Source organism: Macaca thibetana, chromosome X (assembly GCF_024542745.1).
Source record: "Macaca thibetana thibetana isolate TM-01 chromosome X, ASM2454274v1, whole genome shotgun sequence".
NCBI classification, from domain to species: Eukaryota; Metazoa; Chordata; class Mammalia; order Primates; family Cercopithecidae; genus Macaca; species Macaca thibetana.
Window position 1 is genome coordinate 124,395,452 of NC_065598.1, and position 21,583 is coordinate 124,417,034.

At 39.0% G+C, this 21,583-nt stretch overlaps 1 long non-coding RNA gene across 1 annotated transcript in view; it reads right to left on the bottom strand.

Annotated features, from left to right (window-relative positions):
- Positions 1-21,583, bottom strand: part of LOC126946807 (uncharacterized) — a 343,776-nt gene that overhangs the window by 22,811 nt on the left and 299,382 nt on the right. Inside the window, exon 2 of the long non-coding RNA XR_007722759.1 lies at positions 1-16,928. This exon is cut by the window's left edge and continues 12,202 nt beyond it. This is a non-coding gene — a long non-coding RNA (uncharacterized LOC126946807). The remainder of the gene's footprint in view (positions 16,929-21,583) is intronic.

The window sequence follows — 21,583 nt, forward strand, 5'->3', positions numbered from 1 at the left end:
ATTTGTAAGTCTCCTGGTAACCTAAAACCCAAAAGCATACAATGTATACAAAAAAATAAAAAGCAAGAAACCAAATCATATCACCAGAGAAAATCATCTTCACTAGAGGAAGAAAAGAATGAAAGAAAGAAGGAAGAGAAGACCACAAAATAATCAGAAAACAAATAACAAAATGGCAGAAGTCAGTCCTTAGTTATCAATAATAACATTGAATCTAAAAGGACTAAACTCTCCCATCAAAAGCAATAGACTGGCCGAATGGATGAAACAACAAGATCTTTTGATCTGTTGCCTGCACGAAACATGCTTTACCTATAAAGACACACACAGACTGAAAATAAAAAGATGGAAAAAGATATTCCATGACAACGGAAACCAAAAAAGAGCAGGAGTCACTATACTTAGAGCAGACAAAATAGATTTCAAGACAAAAACTATAAGAGACAAAGAAGGTCACCATATAATGATAAAACAGTCAATTAAGCAAGAGGATGTAACAATTTTAAATACATACGTACCCAACACAGAAGCAGTCAGATATATAAAGGAAATATTATTAGAGCTAAAGAAAGAGGCCCTAAAACAATAATAGCTGGAGACTTCAACACTCCACTTTCAGTATTGGGCAGATCTCCAAGACAGAAAACCAACAAAGACCAGACTTAATCTGCACTATAGACCAAATGGATCTAATAGATATGTACAGAACATTTCAATCAAGAGCTATGGAATACACATTCTTTTCCTCAGCACATGGATCATTCTCAAGGAAAGACCACATGTCAGGTCACAAAAACACATCTTAAAACATTCAAAAAATTTGAAATAATATCAAATATCTACTCTGACTACATGGAATAAAACTAGAAAGCAATAACTAGAGGAAATTTGGAAACTATACATGGAAACACATGGAAATCAAACAGTATCTTCCTGAATGACCATTAGGTCAATAAAGAAATTAAGAAAGAAATTGAAAATTTTCTTGAAACAAATGATAATGAAAACACAATATACCAAAACCTATGGGATACAGCAAAAGCAGCACTAAGAGGAAAGTTTATAGTTATAACTGCCAACGTCAAAAAAGAAAAACTTCAAATAAACAATCTAATAATGCATCTTGAAGAACTAGAAAAGCAAGAGGAAACAAAACCCAAAATTAGTAGAAGAAAAAATAATAATAAAGATCAGAGCAGATATAAATGAAATTGAAATGCAAAAGCAATTTTAAAAATCAGTGAAACAAAAATTGGGTATTTTAAATGTTTCTTTTTTTCTTTTATTTTTCTTCAACTTTTATTTTAAGTTCAGGGATACATGTGCAAGTTTGTTACATAAGTAAATGTGTGCCACAGTCGTTTGCTGCACAAATCATCCCATCACAGGTATTAAGCCCAGCATCCATCAGCTATTCTTCCTGATGCTCTCCCTCCCCTGCCCCCACCAACAGGTGCTCAGTGTGTGTTGTTCCTCTCCATGTGTCCATGTGTTCTCAACATTCAGCTCCCACTTACAAGTGAAAACATGTGTTGCTTGGTTTTCTGCTCCTGGGTCCTGTCAGGGGGGCAGGGGAAGGGACAGCATCAAGATAAACAGCTAATACATGTGGGGTTTAATACCTAGGTGATGGGTTGATAGATGCAGCAAACCACCATGGCACACATTTACCTATGTAACAAACCTGCACATCCGCACATGTATCCTGAATCTTAAAATTAAATTAAATTTTAAAAAAATAAAGAGGTCTATTTCACATTCAGTTTTCACCATATTGCACTGTTGTTTACCTCTCACAAGCCTCAGACCATAGGATATGAGAAAAGTTAGCCCTTATTAGGAGAACCACACTACTATTTAGGGAAGACCAGAGGATAGTATTGCAAAAGGGAAGGTAGATGGGGTATGAGGCTATTAGATACATAGTATGCTAGTGTGCACTGGATAATAATTGTGGAAAGGATGAAGAGAGGAAGGAGAAGGAGAGTCAGAACCAAATGAAAATATAGAGTCACTGATTACATATTATATTTCAGTAAGAAAATAGTAATAAATGTCCTTTACATGAGCAGCCTTATAAACTCTTATAAGGTGCTTAGAAGAGTGTCTGGCATAGAGTATTCACTATATATGTTTGTTAAATACGTAAATGTTCAGCTGGGAAACTTACTAGTTGGAGATTTATGTGTTTAATTTTGACCTTAGGTTTCTATGTCTTCATCGGGAAAAGGGAGGTGGCAGCTTATACACTGAAAAATTGTGGTTAAATTTATTTTCATATATTTATGGTGGGAGTGCAAATTGGAACCAGCCTTTTGAAAAACAATTTGTCTCTATGGATAAAATCTTTACTTTTAAAATTGAAAAACTACAATTAAACCAATTTCTAAAACTTCCAAAGTAATCCAATACATTGTTGTAGTCAAGAGATGGGTATTTGTGCATTATTAAAGTCGTTGTGAAAAGATTTATACAGGCATACCTCCTTTGATTGCAAATCACTTTATTGTGCTTCACAGATTTTACATTTTTTACAAATTGAAAGTTTGTGGGAACCCTGCATCAAGCAAGTCTATTAGTGCTGTTTTTCCAACAACATGTGCTCACTTCCTGTCTCTGTGCCACATCTTGGTAATTCTCACAATATTGTAAACTTTTTCATTATTATTATATCTGTTTTGGTGATGTGTGATAAGTGTTCTTTGATGCTACTATTATACTTGTTTTGGGGTGCCACAAACTGGGCCTATATAAGACAGCAAACTTAACCAACACATGTATGTGCTCCGACTGCTCTACCAACCAGCTATTCCTCCATCTCTCTCACTCTCCTTTGGCCTCCCTATTCCCTGAGACATAGTAGTATTGAATTTAGGCCAATTAATGATCCTACAATGTCCGCTAAGTGTTCAAGTGAAAGGAAGAGTTGCACTTTAAATCAAAAGCTAGAAATGATTAAGATTAGTGAGGAAGATATGTCAAAAGTTGAGACAGGCCAAAAGCTAGACCTCTTGAGCCAAACAGCTAGCCAAGCTGTGAATGCAAATGAAAAGCTCTTGAAGGAAATTAAAAGTACTACTCCAATAAAAACACAAATGATAAGTGAAACAGTCTTATTGCTGAGAAAGTTTTAGTGGTCTGAATAGAAGATCAAACCAGAAACAACATTCTCTAAACCAAAGCCTAGAGCAAGACCCTAACTCTTCAATTCTATCAAAGCTGAGAGAGGTGAGGAAGCGACAGAAGAAAAGTTTAAAGCTAGCAGAATTTGGTTCACAAGGTTTAAAGAAAGAAGCTGTCTCCATAACATGAAAGTGCAAGGTGAAGCAGCAAGTGCTGATGGAGAAGTTGTAGCAAGTTATCCAGAAGATCTAACTAAGATAATTGATGAGAGTGGCTACACCAAATAAAAGATTTTCAGTTAAGAAGAAATAGCCTGATATTGAAGGAAGATGCCATCTAGGACTTCCATGGCTAGAGAGGAAAAATTAATGCCCAGCTTCAAAACTTCAAGAATCTGGTTAACTCTTTAGGGTCTAATGCAACTCATGTCTTTACATTGAAGCCAATGCTCATGTACCATTCTTAAATCTTAGAGCCCTTAAGAATTATGCTAAATTACATGATCAAGAAATAACCATAGAAACAGTCACCCAGCAGCCCTCACTGCTGCTCTGTCTATGGAATACTCATTCTTTTACTCCTTTACTTTCTTAATAAATTTGCATTCTCTTTAAAAAGAAAGAAGGAGCTAAATCTACTTTGCCTGTGCTCTAGAAATGAAATAACAAAGCTGGATGATAGCATATCTGTTTACACCATGGCTTATGAACATTTTAAGCCCACTGTTGAGGCCTACTGCTAAGAAAAAAAGATTCCTTTCAAAATATTACTGCTCACTGACAATGCATCTGATCACCCAAAAGCACTGATGAAGACGTATAAGGAGATTAATGTTTTCATGCCTGCCAACATAACATCTACTCTGTAACCCATGGATCAAGGAGTAATTCTGACTTTTGAAGTCTTATTATTTAAGAAATACATTTCATAAGGCTATAGTTGCCATAGACAGTGATTTGTATGATAGATCTGGGCAAAGTAAATTGAAAACCTAGAAAGGATTCATTGTTCTAGATGCCATTAAGAACATTCATGATTCCATGGAAGGAGGTCAAAATGTCAACATTAACAGGAGTTTGGAAGAATTTGATTCCATCCCTCATGGATGACTTTGAGAGGTTCAAGACTTCAGTGGAGCAAGTCACTGCAGATGTGGTAGAAAAAGCAAGAGAACTAGAATTAGAAGTAGAGCCTGACGATGTGACTGCATTGCTGTAATCTCATGATAAACCTGAATGGATGAGGAGTTGCTTCTTATGGATGGGCAAAGAAATTGGTGTGGCATGTACTCCTGGTGAAGATACCATGAACATTGTTGAAATGACAGCAAGGGATTTAGAATACTACATAAAATTAGTTTATAAAGCAACAGCAGGGTTTGAGAGGATCGAATCTAATTTTGAAAGAAGTTCTACTAGGGGTAACATGTTACCAAACAGCATTGCAGGCTACAGAAAAATCTTTCGTCAAAACAATAGTCAATTGATGTGGCAAACTTCATTATTCTTTTATTTTAAGAAATTGCCACAGCCACCCAAACCTTCAACAACCACCACCTTGATCAGTCAGCCACCATCCATGTTGAGGTAAAACCCTTCATCAACAAGAGCATTATGACTCACTGAAGGTCCAGATGATTGTTAGCATTTTTCTACAATAAAGTATTGTTAATTAAGGTATGTATGGCATTTAAGACATGATGCTATCACACACTTAATAGACTACAGTATAGTGTAAGCATAACTTTTATGCACTGCGGAACTTAAGAAAAATTGTGTGACTTGCTTTATTGCAGTATGTGCATTACTGTGGTGGTTTGGAACCAAACTTGCATTATTTCCAAGGTATACCTTCAACAACAAAAAGACAAAACCAACAAAAGAGAAAATTTTAATTAAATTATGGTACATCCACTCAGAAGAATATTCCGCAATCATTAAAAATGATAGTAGGCCAGGCAGGGTGGCTCACATCTGTAATCCCAGCACTTTGGGAGGCCGAGGCAGGCAGATCACAAGGTCAAGAGATTGAGACCATCCTGGCCAACATGGTGAAACCCTGTCTCTACTAAAAATACAAAAATTAGCTGGGCGTGGTGGCACGTGCCTTTAGTCCCAGCTACTCGGAAGGCTGAGGCAGGAGAATTGCTTGAACCCAGGAGGCGGAGGTTGCAGTGAGCCGAGATCGCGCCATGGCACTCCAGTCTGGCGACAGAGCGAGACTCCATCTCAAAAAAAAAAGAAGATAGTAAAGGTAATACTGAAACATGGATAAAATTCTTATGCTGTAACCAGATAGTAAACTATTAATATATGTATAGCATGATGTATCAATCAGGGCTCTCCAGATACATAGAACCTATAGAAGATATAGCTATATATTGATATATAGATATATATAGAAAGGAATACATATATATGATTTATGCATATGAAGAGTTATATATAAATAGAATATAAACATCCTATAGAAGTTTTATATTCATAAGTCCTATAAATAAGAGAGAGATATAGATAAAGACATTTATTATAATGTATTATCTCACATAATAGGAAGGCTGAGAAGTCCCATAATCTATCATCTGTAAGCTGGAGACCCAGGAAAGTCAGTGGTGTAATTTGAAGACCTGAGAGCCAGAGAGCTGATGGTGTAGATTCCAGTCCAAGTCTGAAGTTCTGAGAACGAGGAGCAGCAAGGGGAAGGGAAGGTTGATGTGGTAGCTGAAGCAGTCGGGAAGAATTAATTCAAGCTTCCTTCAACTTTTTGTTCTATTCAGGCCTTCAGCAGACTAGATGATGCCCACTTACACTGGAAAGAGCCATCTGCTTTACTCAGTTTGCCGATTCAAATGCTAATCTCTCCCAGAAACACTCTCAAAGACATACCCAGAAATCATATTTAACCAAAATATCTGGACATCCCTTAGTGCAATCAAGTTCCATATTTATTTTGCCTTTCCATATTTATTTTGCCTATCCATTCCATATTTATTTTGCCTTCAGTAAGCACCTCAGTTGGTCAGCATTCTTTACTTGGTGGAATGACCCAAACCTTTATTCCTAAGGGGTCTGGGTCATTAGTAGTCTGGCCCAGATTTAATTGTTGTTGTATTTCTTCCAATACATCAAGTTGGCACATAAAATTAGTAATCACAAGTCCACTCCTAATTGATTTCCCTCCTCCCCACATTTTCTTAAACCATATTTAATATTCAAATTAAAATCATAACAAAGTCATAATTCTGCCTAACATAATACAACTATCCTGCATACAACCAAAAATGCATTAGCCCCTTCCCCAGAAAAGGGGAAGAAGGCAAAGCACTTGAGTGAAGTTTACTCTTCCCCTTGATTTCCCTGAACTAAAATACTCTGATATAAAATTAACAGTACTTAAACACTATGACATAGAGTTAATACATGTTACATTACATGATAAGGGAATAAGAGAGGAAAGGAAACAAAGATATTTGCTTAGGTAGTTGCATAGACACAAATGTATTCATAACAAACTAAGAAATATTTATGACAATTAGCCCTTGTTTTTATAACTGGTCACATGGTCATAGCTGGCATTTATAATTACCTTCATCTACCATCCATTCCATATTTATTTTGCCTTCAGTAAGCACCTCAGTTGGTCGTGGTTCTTTACTTGGTGAAATGACCCAAACCTTTATTCCTAAGGGGTCTGGGTCATTAGTAGTCTGGCCTGGATTGAACTGTTGTTGTTTCAAAAATTCAAATTGTTGAATTTTCTATTGACCTTAATGACAGGGCATGGTAATACCAAAAGATGCCTACAGGATCTCCTGTATTCCAAACATACTCTTCCTTACCTCCATTGTAGAGTAGTAGTCCAATTCCTCCTTAATAGTCAGGATCAGTCACCCCAGCCAGCACCACAACTCTTCTTTGCCTGTAGATTCCGAGGAATGAGGAGCCTAAAGTGGCTGGGAAGCAGTCTTAACTTACAGTTCAATGGAATCATTGTTTTGTCTCCTAGTGAAAGGGGTCCCCCCATTGGAACTAAGACTTTCAACCAGCAGAGCATGAAGTCATAGGAACAGGAAACAAAGTTTTACTAGTAGATCACTAGGGGTAATTAGTAATAGTGTCACTCCCATTTTCACCCCTTTATTACTGAACCCTTGAATTCTGGCTATGGGAGAAACACCACCATATATTGGGTGCCGATTCAAAGCATGTACAGCTTTGTGGAGGACCTTATCCCAGTCCTGCAAGGTATCACCACCTAGTTGCCAATGTAACTAAGCTTCAAAAGACCATTCCACAGGTCTATCAAGCCAGGTGCTTCAGGATGGTGAAAAACTTGGTAAGATTAGTGAATTCCATAAGCATGGGCCCATTGCCACACTTTTTTGCTGTGAAGTGAGTTGCTTGATCAGAAGCAATGCTGTGTAAAATATAGGACAGTGGACAGAGCATTGTGTAAGTCCACAGATGGTAGTTTTGGCAGAAGCATGACACTCATGGAAGGCAAATCCATATCCAGAGTAAGTGACTATTTCAGTAAGAAGAAAAACTGCTTCTTCCATTACGGAAGCTGTCCAGTGTAACGAATCTGTCATCAGGTACCTAGCTGATCACCTTGGGCAATGCTGTCATATCAGGGATTCAGTGTTCATCACAGCTGATGGCAGATTCGGCACACAGCCATGGCCATAGGCATGTCAGCCTTGGTGTGTAGCAATCCATGTTGCTAAGCTCATGTACAACTTCCATCCCTGCCTCCATAGCCACTTTGTTAATTATCCCACTGAGTGATGACATGGGTGGTTGGAGAAAGAGGCTAACTGGTATTCACAGAATGGGTCACCCTCTCCATTTGATTATTAAAATTTTCCTCTGCTAGGGTCAGCTATTGTTGAACATTCATACAGGACACAAATATCTTCACTTAGTTTTTCATTCAGAGAGGACTACCCACAGACCTCTTCCCAAAATATCCTTGTCATCAATTTCCCAATTATGTTCCTTCCAAGTCCCCAACCATAGAGCCACATCATTGGCCACAGCCCAATAATCAATATATAATTATACATCTGGACAATTCCTTTCAGTCAAAGTGAACAACCATGTGCACCGCTCAAAGTTCTGCTCACTGGTAGGCTTTCCCTTCACCACTATCCTTCATTGATAACCCAAACAAGGGCGTAGTGCTGCAGCTGTCTACTTTCAGGTGTTGCCTGCATATTATACAGAACCATCTGTACACTAGGCCTGAGTCTTCTCTTCCTCTGTTAACTAATTGTAGGTAACTGCCCATGAGGCCTTAAGTGCAGGCTAGGAGAGAGAAGGCAATGTAACAGGAGAGAGGACCATGGGCATTTAGACCACTTCTTCATGTACCTTACTGTTTATTCGGGGCCTGCTCAGGTCCAATCACATATATACCACATCTATTTGATAATAAGTGCTCTGCTGTGTGTGTCGAACTTTATGGCTCAGGGGGTCAGACAGCAACCAGTTTGTGATGAACACCTCAGGTCACATGGTAACTTGGTGGCCCATCATTAAGCATTTAGTCTCTAAGGCCCAGTAGCAGGTCAGGAGCTGTTTCTCAATAAGAGAGTAGTTATCTGTGGAGGGTGACAGGACTTTGCTCCAAAACCCTATGCCTGCATGGTGATTCACCTATAGAGATCTACCAAAGTCTCCAAACAGCATCCCTATCTGCCACTGACCCTTCAAGCACCGTTAGATCCACTGGATCATATGGCCCAAATGGCAGGGCAGCTTACATAGCAGCCTGGACCTGTTGCGGAGCCTTCTCTTATTCTGGGTCCTACTCAAAACAAGTAGCTTTTGGGGTCACTGGGTAAATGGGCCAGAGTAACACACCCAATAAGGAATATTTTGCCTCTAAAATTCAAAATGGTCTACAAGGCATTGTGCCTATTTTCTGGTTGCAGGAGGAGCCAAATGCAGTAACTTATCCTTCATTTTAGAAGGGATATCTTGACCTCACACCACTGAACCCCTAGAGATTTTACTAATGTAGAAGGCCCCTGAATTTTTGTCAGATTTATTTCCCACCTCCTGGCACAAAAGAAGTCTTACTGATAAGCCTAAAGTAATTGCTACTTCTCACCCACTAGTTCCAATTAGCACAATATCATCAATGTGATGGACCAGTTTGGATATCTTATGGAAGGGAAAAGCAGTCAAGATCTCTGTGAACTAAATTACGACATAGACAAAAATAACAGATGCTAGTTAAGGCAGTGGAGAAAAGGGAACACATACACACTGTTGGTGGGAATGTAAATTCGTTCAGCCACTGTACAAAGCAGTTTGGAGATTTCTCAAAGAACTTAGAACCACCATTCAACCCAGTAAATCCCTTTACAAGGTATATACCCAAAGGAAAATAAAGCATTCTACCAAAAAGACATATGCATGCATATGTTCATTGCAGCACTATTCACAATAGCGAAGACATAGAATCAACCTGGATGCCCATCAATGGTGGATGCATAAAGAAAATATGGCACATATACACCATGAAATACTACACAGCCATTAAAAAAATAAAATCCTTTCCTTTGCAGGAACATGGATGCAGCTGGAGGCCATTATCCTAAGTAAATTAATGTACAAACAGAAAAATACTGCATATTCTCACTTGTAAGTGGGAGCTAAACATTTGGTACACATGGACACAAAAATGAGAACAATAGATACTAGGGTCTATAAGAGGTGGAAGCAGAAAAGGGGACAAAGGTTGGGTACTATGCTCACTATCTGGGTGATGGGTTCATTCACATTCATACCCCAAACCTCAGCATCACATAATATGCCCATGTAACAAACCTGCACATGTACCCCCGAATCTAAAAGAAATGTTGAAATTATTTGAAAAATAATAATTAATTAATTAAGTTTTGACATAGGACTGAAGAGATGATATGCCTGTGAGGTATAATAGTGAAGGTATATTGCTGGCCTTGTCAGCTGAAGGCACACAGTTTCTGGTGAGCCTTATGGGCAAGGATGGAAAAAAGAGAATTTTTCAGGTTGATAGTTGCATATCAAGTATAGGGGATGTGTTAATTTGTTCAAGCAATGAAACCACATCTAGTAGAGCAACTGCAATTGGAGTCACCACCTGATCAAGCCTATGACAATCCACTGCCATTCTCCAAAATACACCTGCTTTCTGCATGGGCCAAATAAGCAAGGTGAATGTAGATGTGGTGGCAGCCACCAACCTTGAATCCTTTAAGTCCCTGATGGTGGCACTAATCTCAGCAATCCCTCCAGGACTGTAGTATTGCTTTTGTTTTACTAATTTCCTAGGTAGATATAGTTCAAGTGGCTTCATACTTGGCTGTTTCCACCATAGTAGTACCCAGTCTGTAAGTTCAGGGAACCTAAATGGAGATTTTTCCAGCTGCTGAGCATGTCTATTCCAATTATGCATTCCAGAACTGGGCAAATAAACACAAGATGAATTCAGGGACCTACTGGACCCACTGTAAGATGGACATGAGCTAAAACTCCACTGATCACCTGACCTCCATAAGCCCCTATCTGACTGGTAGGCCACAGTGACATTTTGGGTCTCCTGGAATTGGTGTCAGTTCAGAACCAGTGTTCGGTAGTTCCTGGAAGATCTGATTATTTCCTTTTCCTCAATATACAGCTATTGTGGTAAAAGGCCATGGGTCACTTTGTGGAAGCTGGGAGAAAGATTAATAGTACAAATTTCTGATAGTGTACAAGGCCCTTCCTCAAATGGACCACACCTTTCCTTCATTCAAGTGGTTCTGGTTCTACAAACTGGCTTAAGTCTGGAAATTGACGAAGGAGCCATCACTCTCTGTTTTATTATTAAAATTAGACTTTTGTTCAATTGACCCAGAACTATCCTGCTTATACAGATCAAGTAAGAATTTAGTACCATTCTTATCTATTTTGCTTCTAGAAAAACCATGATTAACTAACCAAAACCATTGGTCTGGGTGAGTCACGTTATTTTGCTGCTGTGACTCTGCTGTCCATTATGGTAGCCATGCTCACCTTTGGCAACTGAGTCCTGCTACTTGGCCCCTGCTACCTGGCACCCAATTATTCCTATTGCATTTAGGTTTCCAAATTCAGTAGCTACAGTTTTCACTGTAAGGTCTGGCCTACAAAGAAGAGTGATCACAGAGCTCTTTAAAGATGTCAGCACTCCCCTCATACATTTGTTTCTCACAGTATTGGTGAAAGGTATGTCTTCTGGACCCTCCCAGTGTGGGTGAGTAGGTCTTAAATGATAAATTCACTCTCATATTTCAATCTCCCTAAGACTTTTAATTCCTTTCTGTACATTAAACCAAGGCAGATCTGGCATTTCCAGTTCTCTCACTGTGGGTCACCTTTTTGTCCATGTGTCAGCCAATCAAACAAATAAAATACTAAAGTCTTTTCAGACTCCATGAGCTTCAATATTAAATGCAGAATCTCTGCTTAGTGAGCCTATAAATTCTGCCTGATCCAACTTTATGTTCCTTTCACCATTATCCCACATCCTTAGTATCCATTCCCACACAAGTTCCCCAGATTTCTGCTTATATAAATTGGAAAATTCAAGTAGTTCTTTTGGAGTTTAGTCCACCTTTTCATGGGTCATACTTTGTACCTCATGTTTAGGGGCCTGTTATGACTTGACTGTAGTTATAAGCCTAGAAGCAAAGAGGGGTGGTGGGATAGTGGGTCCTGAAGAGAGTCAGCAGTGTCTTGGATGGCAACTGCCTCAGGAGAGGCCATTCATTTCCTCAGGCAATGCAAGGTTACTCCCTTCAGATGGGCACGGAAAGGCCAATATTACTGGGGGTGGAGAGGTTGATACCACTGGGGACAGGGATGCTCCTGCTACTAGGCATACGGAGGTCACTTCTACTGGGGGTGAGGAGATCACTTCCTTTGAGAATGGGGGGAGGGCTGCTCCCACTGGTGGTGAGGAGACTTCTTCCCCTAACACAGAAGTTTCACCAAAATTTAAGGGTTAAATGTCCCCAGCTTCATCCGGGTCTTCCCATACACCTCCATTCCAACTTACAGAATCCCATTCTTCCCCAGCCAATGCCCTCACGTTAACAGTAGACACCCAGCAAGGCTAGGAACTCAGTGCAAGTTGAAATTCAGCAAGAGGCAGAATATGTTTGATTTTCAGCAATCTTATCCCTGTAGCTACAGGAGATAAGGGTCTTCTTTGGGGCACACATAAAAAGCCTTCAAGAGCTTTGAAGAGAGTAGTGGTTCTCCCAGCACGGAGTTTGACATCTGAGAACAGACAGACTGCCTCCTCAAGTGGGTCCCTGACCCCTGAGTAGCCTAACTGGGAGGTATCTCCCAGTAGGGGCCGACTGACACCTCATATGGCTGGGTGCCCCTCTGAGACGAAGCTTCCAGAGGAAGGATTAGGCAGCAACATTTGCTGTTCTGCAATATTTGCTGTTCTGCAACCTCCACTGGTAATACCCAGGCAAACAGGGTCTGGAGTGGACCTCCAGCAAACTCTAACAGATCTGAAGCTGAGGGTCCTGACTGTTAGAAGGAAAACTAACAAACAGAAAGGACAGTCACACCAAAATCCCATCTGTACATCACCATCATCAAAGACCAAAGGTAGATAAAACCACAAAGATGGGGAGAAACCAGAGCAGAAAAGCTGAAAATTCTAAAAACCAGGGTGCCTCTTCTCCTCCAACGGAACACAGCTCCTCGCCAGCATCAGAACAAAGATGGATGGAGAAGGACTTTCACAAGTTGAGAGAAGAAGGCTTCAGACGATCAGTAACAACAAACTTCTCCGAGCTAAAGGAGGATGTTTGAACCCATCACAAAGAAACTAAAAATCTTGAAAAAAGATTAGATGAATGACTAACTAGAATAAATAGTGTAGAGAAGACCCTAAATGACCTGATGGAGCTGAAAACCATGGCACGAGAACTATGTGATGCATGCACAAGCTTCAGTAGCCAATTTGATCAAGTGGAAGAAAGGGTATCAGCGATTGAAGATCAAATGAATGAAATGAAGCTAGAAGAGAAGTTTAGAGAAAAAAGAGTAAAAAAAATGAACAAAGCCTCCAAGAAATATGGGACTATGAGAAAAGACCAAATCTACGTCTGATTGGTGTGCCTGAAAGTGATGGGGAGAATGAAATCGAGTTGGAAAACGCTCTTCAGGATATCATCCAGGAGAACTTCCCCAACCTAGCAAGGCAGGCCAACATTCAAATTCAGGAAATACAGAGAATGCCACGAAGATACTCCTCAAGAAGAGTAACTCCAAGACACATAATTGTCAGATTCACCAAAGTTGAAATGAAGCAAAAAATGTTAAGGGAAGCCAGAGAGAAAGGTCGGGTTACCCACAAAGGGAAGCCCATCAGACTAACAGCAGATTTCTCAGCAGAAACTCTACAAGCCAGAAGAGAGTGGGGGCCAATATTCAATATTCTTAAAGAAAAGAATTTCAACCCAGAATTTCATATCCAGCCAAACTAAGCTTCATAAGTGAAGGAGAAATAAAATCCTTTACAGAGAAGCAAATGCTGAGAGATTTTGTCACCACCAGCCTGACTCAAAAGAGCTCCTGAAGGAAGCACCAAACGTGGAAAGGAACAACTGGTACCAGCCACTGCAAAAACATGCCAAATTGTAAAGACCATCAATGCTAGGAAGAAACTGCATCAACTAACAAGCAAAATAGCCAGCTAACATCATAATGACAGGATCAATTCACACATAACAATATTAACCTTAAATGGAAATGGGCTAAATGCCCCAATTAAAAGACATAGAATGGCAAATTGGATAAAGAGTCAAGAACCATCAGTGTGCTGTATTCAGGAGGCCCATCTCATGTGCAGAGACACACATAGGCTCAAAATAAAGGGATGAAGAAAGATCTACCAAGCAAATGGAAAACAAAAAAAAGCAGGGGTTGCAATCCTAGTCTCTGATAAAACAGACTTTAAACCAACAAAGATCAAAACAGACAAAGAAGGCCACTACAGAATGGTAAAGGGATCAACTCAACAAGAAGACCTAACTATCCTAAATATATAGATACCCAATACAGGAGCACCCAGATTCATAAAGCAAGTCCTTAGAGACCTAAAAAGACACTTAGACTCCCTCACAATAATAATGGGAGAATTAACCACCACACTGTCAACGTTAGACAGATCAACAAGACAGAAAGTTAACAAGGATATCCAGGAATTGAACTCAGTTCTGCACCAAGCGGACCTAATAGACAACTACAGAATGTTCCACCCCAAATCTTCTCAGCACCACATCACACTTATTCCAAAATTGACCACTTAGTTGGAGGTAAAGCACTCCTCAGCAATGTAAAAGAACAGAAATTATAACAAACTGTCTCTCAGACCACAGGGCAATCAAACTAGAACTCAGGATTAAGAAACTCACTCAAAACCACTCAACTACATGGAAACTGAACAACCTGCTCCTTAATGACTACTGGGTACATAACAAAATGAAGGCAGAAATAAAGACGTTCCTTGAAACCAATGAGAACAAAGACACAACATACCAGAATCTCTGGGACACATTTAAAGCAGTGTGTAGATGGAAATTTACAGTATTATATGCCCACAAAAGAAAGCAGGAAAGATCTAAAATTGACACCCTAATATCACAATTAAAAGAACTAGAGAAGCAAGAGTAAACACACTCAAAAGCTAGCAGAAGGCAAGAAATAACTAAGATCAGAGCAGAACTGAAGGCCATAGACACACAAAAAACCCTTCAAAAAAATCAATGAATCCAGGAGCTGGTTTTTTAAAAGATCGATAGACTGCTAGCAAGACTAACAAAGAAGAAAAGAAAGAAGAATCAAATAGATGCAATAAAAAATGATAAGGGGGATATCACCACCGATACCATAGAAATACAAACTACCATCAGAGAATACTATAAACACCTCTATGCAAATAAACTAGAAAATCTAGAAGAAATTGATAAATTCCTGGACACATACACCCTCCCAAGACGAAACCAGGAAGAAGTGGAATCCCTGAATAGACCAATAACTGGCTCTGAAATTGAGGCAATAATTAATAGCGTACTAACCAAAAAAAGTCCAGGACCAGACGGATTCACAGCCGAATTCTACCAGAGGTACAAGGAGGAGCTGGTACCATTCCTTCTGAAACTATTCCAATCAATAGAAAAGGAGGGAATCCTTCCTAATTCATTTTATGAGGCCAACATCATCCTGATACCAAAGATTGGCAGACACAACAAAAGAGAATTTTAGACCAATATCCCTGATGAACATCGATGCAAAAATCCTCAGTAAAATACTGACAAACTGAATCCAGCAGTACATCAAAAAGCTTATCCATCACGATCAAGTTGGCTTCATCCCTGGGATGCAAGGCTGGTTCAACATATGCAAATCAATAGATGTAATCCATCATATAAACAGAACCAAAGACTAAAACCACATGATTATGTCAATAGATACAGAAAAGGCCTTTGAGAAAATTCAACAGCCCTTCATTCTAAAAACTCTCAATAAACTAGGTATTGATGGGATGTATCTCAAAATAGTAAGAGCTATGTATGACAAACCCACAGCCAATATCATACTGAATGGGCAAAAACTGGAAGCATTCCCTTTGAAAACTGGCGCAAGACAGGGATGCCCTCTCTCACCACTCCTATTCAACATAGGGTTGGAAATTCTGACCAGGGCAATAAGGCAGGAGAAAAAAATAAAGGGTATTCAGTTAGGAGAAGAGGAAGTCAAATTGTCCCTGTTTACAGATGACATGACTGTATATTTAGAAAACTCCATCGTCTAAGCCCAAAATCTCCTGAAGCCGATAAGCAACTTCAGCAAAGTCTCAGGATACAAAATCAAGGTGCAAAAATCACAAGCATTCCGACATACCAACAACAGTCAGAGAGCCAAATCATGAGTGAACTCCCATTCGCAATTGCTTCAAAGAGAATAAAATATCTAGGAATCCAACTTACAAGGGATGTGAAGGACCTCTTCAAGGAGAACTACAAACCACTCCTCAAGGAAATAAGAGAGGACACAAACAAATGGAAGAACATTCCATGCTCATGGATAGGAAGAATCAATATCATGAAAATGGCCATATTGCCCAAGGTAATTTATAGATTCAATGCCATCCCCATTAAGCTACCAATGACTTTCCTCACAGAATTGGAAAAAACTACTTTAAAGTTCATATGGAACCAAAAAAAGAGCCTGCATTGGCAAGACAATCCTAGGCCAAAAGAACAAAGCTGGAGGCATCATGCTACTTGACTTCAAATTATACTATAAGGCTACAGTAACCAAAACAGCATGGTACTGGTACCAAAACAGAAATATAGACCAATGGAACAGAACAGAGCCCTCAGAAATAATACCACAAATCTAAAACCACCTGATCTTTGACAAACCTGACAAAAGCAAGAAATGGGGAAAGGAATCCCTATTTAATAAATGGTGTTGGGAAAACTGGCTAGCCACATGTAGAAAGCTGAAACTGGATCCCTTCCTTACAGCTTATACAAAAATTAATTCAAGATGGATTAAAGACTTAAATGTTAGACCTAAAACCATAAAAAACCCTAGAAGAAAACCTGGGCAATACCCATCAGGACATAGGCATGGGCAAGGACTTCATGACTAAAACACCAAAAGCAACAGCAACGAAAGCCAAAATTGACAAATGGGATCTAATTAAACTAAAGAGCTTCTGCACAGCAAAAGAAACTACCATCAGAGTGAACAGGCAACCTACAGTATGGAGAAAATTTTTGCAATCTACACAGTTGACAAAGAGCTAATATCCAGAACCTATAAAGAACTCAATCAAATTTACAGGAAAAAAACAAACAATCCCATCAAAAAGTGGGCAAAGGATAAGAACAGACACTTCTCAAAAGAAGACATTCATACAGCCAACAGACACATGAAAAAATGCTCATCATCACTCGCCATCAGAGAAATGTAAATCAAAACCACAATGAGATACCATCTCACACCAATTAGAATGATGATCATTAAAAAGTCAGGAAACAACAGGTGCTGGAGAGGATGTGGAGAAATAGGAACGCTTTTACACTGTTGGTGGGACTGTAAACTAGTTCAGCCATTGTGAAAGACAGTGTGGCAATTCCTCAAGGATCTAGAACTAGAAATACCATTTGGCCCAGCAATCCCACTACTGGGTATATACCCAAAGGATTATAAATCAAGCTGCTACAAAGACACATGCACATGTATGTTTATTGCAGCACTATTCACAATAGCAAAGATTTGGAACCAACCCAAATGTCCATCAATGATAGACTGGATTAAGAAAATGTGGCACATATACACTGTGGAATACTATGCAGCCATAAAAAAGGATGAGTTCATGTCCTTTGTAGGGACATGGATGAAGCTGGAAACCATCATTCTGAGCAAAGTATTGCAAGGATAGAAAACCAAACACCGCATGTTCTCATTCATAGGTGGAAATTGAACAATGAAAACACTTGGACACAGGATGGGGAACATCACACACTGGGGCCTGTCGTGGGGTGAGGGGAGTGGGGAGGGATAGCATTAGGAGATATACCTAATGTAAATGACGAGTTAATGGGTGCAGCACACCAACATGTCACGTGTATACATATGCAACAAACCTGCATATTGTGCACATGTACCCTAGAACTTAAAGTATAATAATAAAAAAAGCCTTCAAGTTGTTTATGGAGCTTTGGTTGAGAATATGAGTCACGGAGCCCATGCTTTTCTTTCATCACTTTGTCCAAGGAGATTAGGACCAACCAGGCAACCTTATTATCTTTGTTAGCTGTCAAAAATCTCCCCAAAATGTTCCAAATGTATGTACAACTCACCTAGTTCCTTTCTTTTTATAAGTGGTTGACTTGGAGTATCCAATGCAGACTTTTTTGTGTATCTCCATTGCCAGACCATGCATGAACTATCAATGCTCTCTTTACTACTGGAAATAGAGTTATTAGCATCTTTAAATCTAACCAGATTTAAGAGCCAATCTTAAAACTCCAAAACCAATTCAGAAACTCATCCTTAGAATTCTGTTCCTCTAGAATCACTCTTGGTACAAAAATCTGTATTAGTCAAGAGTTCTCCAGAAAAATAGAACCAAAAGGATGGAGATACATATAAAGAGAGAGAGATTTACATATTATATCTGTTATATCTCTAGATATCTACCTATATTAGATAGATAGATAGATGATAGATAGATAGATAGATAGATAGATAGATAGATAGATAGATAGATAGATATAAAGAGATTTACTATAAGATATTGGCTTATGTGATTATGAAGGCTTAGAAGTTCCATGGTCTGCCATCTGAAAGCTGGTGACCCAAGAAAGCCAGTAGTGTGGTTTGAAGACCTGAAAGCCAGAGAGTTGATGGTGTAGATTCCAGTCCAAGTCTGAAGGCCTGAGAACCAGGAGCACCAAGGGCAGCAGATCAACATCCTAACTCAAGCATTTTTGTTCTGTTTTGGTCCTCAACGGATTAGATGATGCCCACCCACATCGGGGGCAGCTATCTGCTTTATTCAGTTCACCAATTCAAATGCCAATTTCTTCTGGAAACACCACAACAGGCACATCCAAAAATAATGTTTAACCATAATATACGGGCATCTCTTAGTCCAGTCTAGTTAGCACATAAAATTATCACATATGATTTTCATTATGTTTGATAAAATGTTTATTTTTTAATTATTAAAATTTTAAGAATGATTGAGATACAAAATTAAGGTTTTTTCTCTTTTTTTTTCATTTCAAAACTGTCTTTTTTAAAATGTAGACTTAAATAATACTGTTCACTACCCTGTCTGCATGACAGGCTTAGCTTGAAGAGTAAATGTGACTATGATGTGCATGGAAGCACTCTGAAAACTCTCACATAACAATATGATGTCAGGTGGTATTTCATGGAGAGTTACATACAGACCCACATATGCACTAAATGGCACTTCTGTGTAGTTTTCCCCACATTTTCACATCAGGACACAAACAGAAAATGATAATAATTGTCAACACACTAAGAAAAACACGTAAGTTGCTTGCAGCCAGAACAATTTTCCAGAGCTCTGGCCACTGCCAACCCTGCCCTACCTGAGGATAAGAAGACTAGTATTTCTGCATACCAGATGAGAATCTCTGTTCTATTGGCCCAACACTTCCCTTTACCCCCATCTCCCCCATAGGAATTGACTCAGAGCAAGAGGACAGCTTCAATTCCCTATGATTTCATCTCCAGCCCAACCAATCAGCACTCTCAACTCTGATCTTCCCCTACCCACCAAATTATCCTTAAAAACTCTGATCCTCAAATGATCAGGGATACTGATTTAAGTAATAATAAAACTCTGGTCTCCCACAAATAATAATAATGATAATAATAATAGTAATAATAATAATAGTAATAATACAGGCCAAGAAATGTAGAATCCCAAGATCCAACACTGTGTGACTCTAGATATTTTACTTCACCTCTCATTTACAAACAGAAATATTTGTAAATATTTCTTTTCTTCCTGGCCTTAGAGAGTAAAGTAAGGATCAAGTGCTTTGTTTAGAAACAAAAAAAGGTAAGGACACATGATAGATACTATTATTCTCCCCACATTTAAACCCTAGGTAGAAGCATTGACAACAGGGAGACTAGAAGGCAGTATGTTTTCAAATAGTACACATATGCTGCTCTTTTATTCTGCAAGTATTTACTGAGTGCTCCCTGCTTGCAAAATACTGTGCTAAGGTGCTAGGTGCTGAGAATAGAAAATTCTTATTCTCCTAAGAAAATATCTATTTTATTTTATTTTTTTGCTATAGCAACAAGTAATCCCCTCTGCCAGTTTTCAATACATTCTTTAGTCAGTGATACTTTGTACTAGTAATGCTTCTGAAAGCTAACCCATAAGTGATAGGCTAATGCCTCAGAATGTCAACCAATCAATAGTAGACATGAACCAGTAACCATGTTTCTATAGCTAAGGTTACAGTCTCTCCCTTTCTGGGTGGTGGCCTCTACACCATGGCCTTTGGAAGGTCTCATAGTGTGAGGGACTTTTGCTTAACCCTGCAAACCTGTCAAAGTGGCACCTAAATAAAACTTGTTGTGTGCTACTGCCGCCTTGTGGTCATATATTTTATTTTGACCAGCCCCAATATGTCAGCCCCAATATGTCCTCCAACTCACTACAAAGGTCTGGAAGTTAGACTGGCTTGACTTTCTGCCCTCTAGTTCTCAGTTTGACAGGGGAATTATGACAAATTCATTCAGGTCAGTGCTCAGTTGATGTATATGAACTTATAAGTGGTCAGATTTGGGAAGAGGAAAGAGGTCACTGTGGGCAGGGATGTTTCAGGATCCCGGAGGAGATAGAAATTGAACTGGATAATGAGATAACCAGGCAGAGAAAAGGAGGTAGAAACCAAAAGATGAAACCAAGAGGAAACAGGTTAAACCACTAGTAAATGGGGTGATTTTAAAAATTCTACATCTTCTTCAAGGACCTAGTAGAATTATGTTCCCTGAGATAGGCCAAAAACTGAAAGCACGTTTCTACCAAGTGGATCTGTATCTCAGTAGTATTTCAAAGGTGTTTGTACTCTCCTAATGGTCACTAGACTAAGAATGCTACCCATGAAAATGATTACAGGCCAGTAATGTATGGATTATGATACAGAACAACTTGATCACCCTCTTTGTCCCTGGGTCTAAATAACCCCAGAAAGAAATAACCCTTATAAACACAGAGGAGCTATTACATCCCACCATGGCTTTTCAAACATGAAATAATGCTCATAAATATTCTTTGATTTCACTGGTAACAGTGGTTGTTCACAGGAAAATAAAACCATCCTTCCCCTGCCACTCTATCATTCCAAAGGTATCCCACTGCCCTGATCAGGTTATCCTCCTTGAAACAAAGTAACTTTTAATAAAGTGGGCTGGTGGCAGGGAGAACCTGATATGATCACACACCTGTTATAATAGGATTTAATTCTGCTTCAGATGTGCTAGTTTTAATAAAAAAGGATCGAGCAAATCGAAAATAAATTACACTGAAAGGTCAGGCTTATTGCTTGTACAGTTATGTTAACTCCCCCACTGACACTTTTAGAGACTGTATTTATGAGACCTTTTGATTTGGAAAGGAGAGGTATAAAATACATCTACAATTTCCCCGTTATTTGCAGCAGTATTTCATTTTCAAGTGTCAATTCCAAGCACTTAACTATGGCATTCTTCAACAGGAGTAAATCTAAAAAGTATGAGTTGTTTACACAACGCTGTTATTCAATATATTAATAAAACAAGCTTTTCTATCCAGTGGAAAGTTAGAAAAATCCTTCCAGAGCTTACACAGCACAGTAATTCACTTTATTGCA